The 6,651-nt window shown below is 51.5% G+C and overlaps 1 long non-coding RNA gene across 1 annotated transcript; it reads left to right on the top strand.

Annotated features, from left to right (window-relative positions):
* Positions 1-897: 897 nt before the first annotated feature.
* On the top strand, positions 898-6,172 carry LOC139254496 (uncharacterized). Its single transcript, XR_011592020.1, has 2 exons — positions 898-1,081; positions 5,136-6,172. It is a non-coding gene; the product is annotated as an uncharacterized lncRNA (long non-coding RNA).
* Positions 6,173-6,651: the final 479 nt, after the last annotated feature.

Genomic DNA, 6,651 nt, shown 5'->3' on the forward strand with positions numbered 1-6,651 from the left:
AACGTTGGTGCGTCTGTCCTCCCAGGGGATTTGCAGGATCTTGCGGAGACATCTATGGTGGTATTTCTCCAGCGACTTGAGCTGTCTGCTGTACATGGTCCATGTCTCTGAGCCATACAGGAGGGCAGCTATTACTACAGCCCTGTAGACCATGAGCTTGGTGGTAGGTTTGAGGGCCTGGTCTTCAAACACTCTTTTCCTCAGGCGGCCGAAGGCTGCACTGGAGGCGGTGTTGGATCTGGTGGTCAATGCCTGCCCTTGTTGATAAGAGACTCCCGAGGTTTGGGGAATGGTCCCCGGTGTCCAGGGCCGTGCCGTGGACCTTGCTGACTGGGGGGCAGTGCTGTGCGGCGGGGACAGGCTGCTGGAGGACCTTTGTCTGACGGATGTTTAGTGTAAGGCCCGAGCTCTCGGCCGCCTCAGTAAATACGTCACAATGTCCTGGAGTGGAACACAGGGGCAAAGGTCACCGCCCGTTAAACATTCAAATATTTCAACCCAACCGCCAAGCTCCGAGCGCGAGCCTCGCTCAACCCAAATCATGGCCGCAAACCCCGCCTCCCGGCGGCACTGATTGGCCAGGGGCGGCCTCGAGCTCCCGGGGGAAGTCGATTGGCCGGAGCGCCTGTCACTCAGAGTGAGGGAGGCGGGTTTCCGGGGCGGGGCTCTCCCGGGGGAAGCGGATTGGCCGGAGCGTCTGTCACTCAGAGTGAGGGAGGTGGGCCCGGGCCTCAGTGGGACTCGGAGCTCGGGCAGTGTGTTTGGGCCGGGCGCCAGTGACGCGGCGCTGGGCCTTTGTGTCGATGAGTTGGAGCGGCTGAGGGCGGCCGCCTGGTTTTATACCCGGGGGGTGAGGGCTGGGATGAGGGGAGGGGGATTGAGGAGGAGGGGGATGTGTTTGCTCCAGTCTGTACTATATATAATGTGTTGAATGTTGTTGTGGATTGTTACAGAGGGGAAACACATTGAAATAGTGTTTGCAATGACAGGGTCTGCTGCCCAGTGAGTGAGCCACAGGCCTGGCTGCTGGGTACAGGATGTGCTGCAGAGGGCACAGATCAAATGTTTCATCTATTGGAAGGTAATGCACCTAATTCCGGACCTGCCAAGTCTGTTATTTGGAGTGGGCACCATATAGCGGATCATTTTTAAATTCACAAACCGCAGCCGTGCCTTCAGCTGCCTGGGCCCTGAGCTCTGGATTCTCTCCCTAAACCTCTCCGCCTCTCTACCCCTCTCCTTTAAAGCGCTCCTTAAAACCTGCCTCTTTTACCAGCTTTTGGTCACCTGTCTTAATATCTCCTCACGTGGCTCAGTGTTGACACCGATTTAAGAAGCGGGGTGAAATGAAACTTTGTTTTTATAAACACAGCGAGTTGTTGTGATCTGGAACTACTTTTGAAGTGTACTTGTGGTTGTAATGTCGGAAACGTGGCCGTCAATCTGCACACGGCAAGCTCCCACAAGCAGCAATGTGTTAGCGACCAAATAATATGTTTTTGTTGATGTTGGTTGAGGGATAAATATTGGCCAGGGACATTGTGGATAACTTCCCCTGCTCTTCAAAATAGTGCCGTGAGATCTTTTACATCCACCTGAGGGGGTAGACGGGGGCTCGGTTTAAGATTTCATCCAAAAGACGGCACCTCCGACAATGCAGCGCTCCCTCAGCACTGCATTGGTGTATCAGCCTAGATTTTGTGCTCAAGGTTCTGGAGCAGGACTTAAACCCATAACCTTCTGAGTCTTAAAAAAAACAAATTGGTAATACAGAAAAATAGACAGGAGGAGTTGGGGGCAGGTCTTGGTGCAATTATCTCCCTCCTGTCACACTATATGAAGGCACAGTTTTAAGAGGATGACTTCTTTACCCAGAGAGTGTTGAGAATGTGGAATTTGCTGCTGCATGGAGTTGTTGAGGAGAATAGCACAGATGCAATTAAGGGGAAACTAGGTTCTTTATTATTCTTTGTCATCCTTTATTATCAGCGTCCCCATGCCCCACCCCCACCCCCACCCCCACCCCCACCTTTACCATTCGAGTCTGCTCCCCCGTTCAATAAGATCATGGTTAATCTTTGACCTTAACTCTACTTTCCCGCCCAATCCCCATATCCCTTGATTCCCCCAGAGTCCAAAAATCTATCGATCTCAGCCTTAAATATATTCAGGGACTCAGCATCCATAGCCTTTTGGGTTACAGAATTCCAAAGATTCACATCCCTCAGTGAAGAAATTCCTCCTCATCTCGGTCTTAAATGGCCGACCTCTTATCCTGAGACTATGTTCCCTAGTTCTCGACTCTCCAGACAGGGGAACCAACCTCTCAGCATCCACCCTGTCAGTCCCCCTCAGAATCTTGTGTTTCAATGAGAACACCTCTCTTTCTTCTTGACTCCAGAGATTATGGGCCCAATGTGCATGGGGGAGGGGGGAGGGGAGGAGGGGGGGAGGGGAGGGGGGAGGGGAAGGGGGGAGGGGGGAGGGGAGGAGGGGAGGAGGGGAGGAGGGGAGGGGGGGGGGGGGGGGAGGAGGGGAGGGGGGGGGGGGGGGGGGAGGGGAGAGGGGGGAGGGGGGAGGGGAGGGGAGGGGAGGGGAGGGGGGAGGGGAGAGGAGGGGGGGGGGAGAGGGGAGAGGGGGGGGGGAGAGAGGGGAGAGGGGGGGGGGAGGAGGGGAGGAGGGGAGAGGGGGGGGGGGGGGAGAGGGGGGGGGGGGAGAGGGGAGGGGGGGGAGGAGGGGGGAGGGGAGGGGGGGGAGAGGGGAGGGGGAGAGGGGAGGGGGAGGGGGGGGAGAGGGGAGGGGGAGGGGGGGGAGAGGGGAGAGGGGAGGGGGGGGAGAGGGGAGGGGAGAGGGGAGAGAGGGGAGGGGGGGGGAGAGAGGCGAGGGGAGGGGAGAGGCGAGGGGAGGGGAGGGGGGGAGGGGAGGGGAGGGGGGGAGGGGAGAGGGGGGGGAGGGGAGAGGGGAGGGAGGGGAGGGGAGGGGGGGGAGGGGGAATGGGATGAGGATGGGGAGAGGGAGTGGGATGAGGATGGGGAGGGAGGGGGAGAGGAAGAGGGATGGGATGAGGAGAGGGAGAGGGAGAGGAAGGGGGAGGGGGGGATGGGATGAGGATGGGGAGAGGAAGGGGGATGGGGAGAGGAAGGGGGATGGGGAGAGGAAGGGGGATGGGGAGAGGAAGGGGGATGGGGAGAGGAAGGGGAGAGGAAGGGGGACGGGATGAGGAGGGGGAGAGGAAGGGGACGGGATGAGGAGGGGGAGAGGAAGGGGACGGGATGAGGAGGGGGAGAGGAAGGGGGACGGGATGAGGAGGGGGAGAGGAAGGGGGACGGGATGAGGAGGGGGAGAGGAAGGGGGACGGGATGAGGAGGGGGAGAGGAAGGGGGACGGGATGAGGAGGGGGAGAGGAAGGGGGACGGGATGAGGAGGGGGAGAGGAAGGGGGATGGGATGAGGAGGGGGAGAGGAAGGGGGATGGGATGAGGAGGGGGAGAGGAAGGGGGATGGGAGAGGAAGGGGGAGAGGAAGGGGGATGGGATGAGGAGGGGGAGAGGAAGGGGGATGGGATGAGGAGGGGGAATGCAAATAATCCCCATAATACAATGGTGGGTAATCTTAGTCATGGGTTAAAGGCAATCTGTGCATGGGATCTTGTTTTTATGAGGGGGGGTGGCTGTCATCTATTGTAAGATGTGTGAGCTTAAATTAGACTTGTAGTGTGAAGAATCTGCTCATAGCTGGAGTATGGGTAAGAAATGATAGAGTCAGCAACGACAGGAAATGATGCTGTATCAGGACTATCTCAGTCACACAGTCGTTGAATTGTGTCTGACAGTTTCTAGCAGAGGACATGTCATGCTGCAATAATGGTGTGTGTTAATCCCGTAGAAAGAAAGACTATAATCGCGTTTTTCACAAGCTCAGGACATCCCAAAGTGCGTTACAGCCAATGAAGTGCTTTTGAAGCGTAGTCAGTGTTGTAAAGTAGGAAACGCAGCAGCCAATTTGCGCACAGCAAGATCCCACGCACAGCAATGTGACAATGACCAGCTCATCTGTTTTAGTGCTGTTGGTTGAAGATAAATATTGACCCAGGACACTGAGGTGAACTCCCCTGCTCTCCTTCCCAATAGGAAACATGGTGTTGCCTGACTTTGCATCTTATTTAAACTTCAGGATATTTTGTGAGCTGGAGGAGGGCAGGAATCTTACTGTGGATCTAATGTTGTTGAAGTATAGAAAGCTCAGTACTTCTGTGCATAGTTCAGCTGATTCTGCATGTCTTAACTCAGTATGTCCCGGCTCAGTGTGATTGGGACAGTCATGCCACATACTCTGTGTTGATGCAAAGCAGTTTGAGATTGATGGCGAGGGGAGATGTGCAGAGTAACTCTGAAGATCAATAGTTTCCATTGACCGTGGGCCAGGAGAGAGTTTGACTCCACTTCAGCTTTGCACCAGCTGCAACCATTATGAAGTGAAGTTAAAACAGTTGGTCCAGCTAAGAATTTATTTTAAAATTCACATTTAATCCTAATTGTAGCAGAGCCCTGACTCGACTGTCAGCACCTAGAATCATAGAAACACACAGCACTGGAGGCCATTCGGCCCATCGTGCCTGTGTTGGCTCTTTGAAAGAGCTGTCCCATTAGTCTCACTCCCCTGCTCTTTCCCCAGAGCCCTGTGAATGTCTCCTAGTCAACTATTCATCCAATTCCCATTTGAAAGTTACTATTGAATCTGCTTCAGGCAGTGCACTCCAGATCACCATAACTCGCTGTGTAAAAATGTTTCCCCTCATTTCCTCCCTGGATTTTTTGCCAACTAACTTCAGACCTCATTTAATTTAAATTGCAGGTGAAAATGAACTCAATCCTACATTCTCTGAGGCAGAAGGAAATCTCATGATTTTGAGTTTGAGCAGAAAGAGAGCATCTCCAAAATGATGGTGAATTCTCAGTAGGCCGATGTGGGCTATGCCTGTACGGGGAGCGTGTTATGCACCCCATGCCTGGCTAACAGAACTCTTTCCATGTGCATTTTCAGCAGCGTGGCTTGGCAGTTATTAAGCATTGTGAGCAATGTGCTGGTGACCTGCGATAGTTTTGTTTCCTTCTTTAACAAACTTTGTCTTCACAGGAACATTCGAATCAATTGCAGAACCTCATCGACTCTGAATTTTCTACATTGCGCAATATTTTGGATGAAAAGGAACAGAATTTGGTCAAAGAACTGAATGAGGAAAAGGATGATATTTTATTCAGAATGGAGACAAATCTGTGAGAAATCTGAGACAATTCACGATAAGTTTTCCTTGCTGTAGATAAATAACCTGAACCTCGGGATAGAAAGTACAATTTTGAAGTTTGCAGACGAGTCAAAACTTGGCAACGTAGTGAATAGTGAGCAGGATAGAAGCAGACTTCAGGAGGACAAAGACCGACTGGAGAAATGGGCAGACACATGGCAGGTACAGTTTAACGTGGCCGAGTGTGAGGTGATGCACTTTGGGAAGAACAATATGGAGAGGTAGTATAATCTTGTTGTAGAGAGTAGAAATATATATATAGACTTAGGCATTAGGTACCTGCTGGATATTTAAAACTCACATAAGCTTAAATGGACACACACATAAAATGGCTGCCCAGGCATGATGGGAAATCAGGTAGTCAAGCTGTGAACTGTTGAACGTTCACTGACCGAGCAATAACCCTGTGAGGCCCACTGTAGGAATGCCTGGGAAGACAGAGATAAGAAGGAAACCATCTCCTGTGAACAAGGTCATAAACCAATTAATTCCCCAGGAAGAAAGATAAGAGGGAAACCATTTGCTGTAAACAAGGCTATAAACCAATTATTTCTCCCAGATGAAAGAACTAGGGAGAGAACCTATAAAGTCATCGATCAGCCCAAGCTGACAATAACCGAACATATGGTTCCCTGGATACTAGGAGAATTCTATTGGGTTAAAAGAACCTATATGTAATCTATAATCGTTGTGATTGGCTTGTGTCCAGCCGTGATGGGCTGTGTAACTGTAGTAAACTGTTTTGTAACTGTTGTGAAACATATAAAGGTACATGTAACCCTTTGTTCTGTGGAGAGAAACCTGGATACGGTCCTGTGTGTTTCCTCCCCGCTGAGCGTTATTAAAGGCCGCCAGGCATTGGAACCGACTCTGAGTGTTGAGTGATTCTTCAGAGAAAACACTAACGCTAACAATCTAAATGGTGCTATTTTGAGAGTTGTGCAAGAACAGAATGAACTGGGGTAAATGTTCACAAATCTTTGAAGGTGGCAGGGCAAGTTGATAAGACAGTGAAGAAAGCTTGTGGGATACTTGGCTTTGTAAACGGGGGCATTGAATTCAATACAAGAAAGTCATGCTGAACCTTTACAAATCACTGGTTAGGCTGCAGCTGGAGTATTGTGTAGAATTCCGGGAACCACACTTGAGGAAGGATGTCAAGGTCTTGGAGAGAGTAAGGAGGAGGTTTATTAGGATGAGAGTAGGAATGAGGGACTTCAATAAAGTGGAGAGATAGCATAAGCTGGGATTGTTCTCCTTGGAGCAGCAAAGGTCAAGGGGACACCTAATGGAGGTAATCAAAATTCTCTGGGGGTTTTGATTGAGCAAACGGGAGAAACTGTTTCT

Source organism: Pristiophorus japonicus, unplaced genomic scaffold, assembly GCF_044704955.1.
Source record: "Pristiophorus japonicus isolate sPriJap1 unplaced genomic scaffold, sPriJap1.hap1 HAP1_SCAFFOLD_553, whole genome shotgun sequence".
Lineage (NCBI taxonomy): Eukaryota > Metazoa > Chordata > Chondrichthyes > Pristiophoridae > Pristiophorus > Pristiophorus japonicus.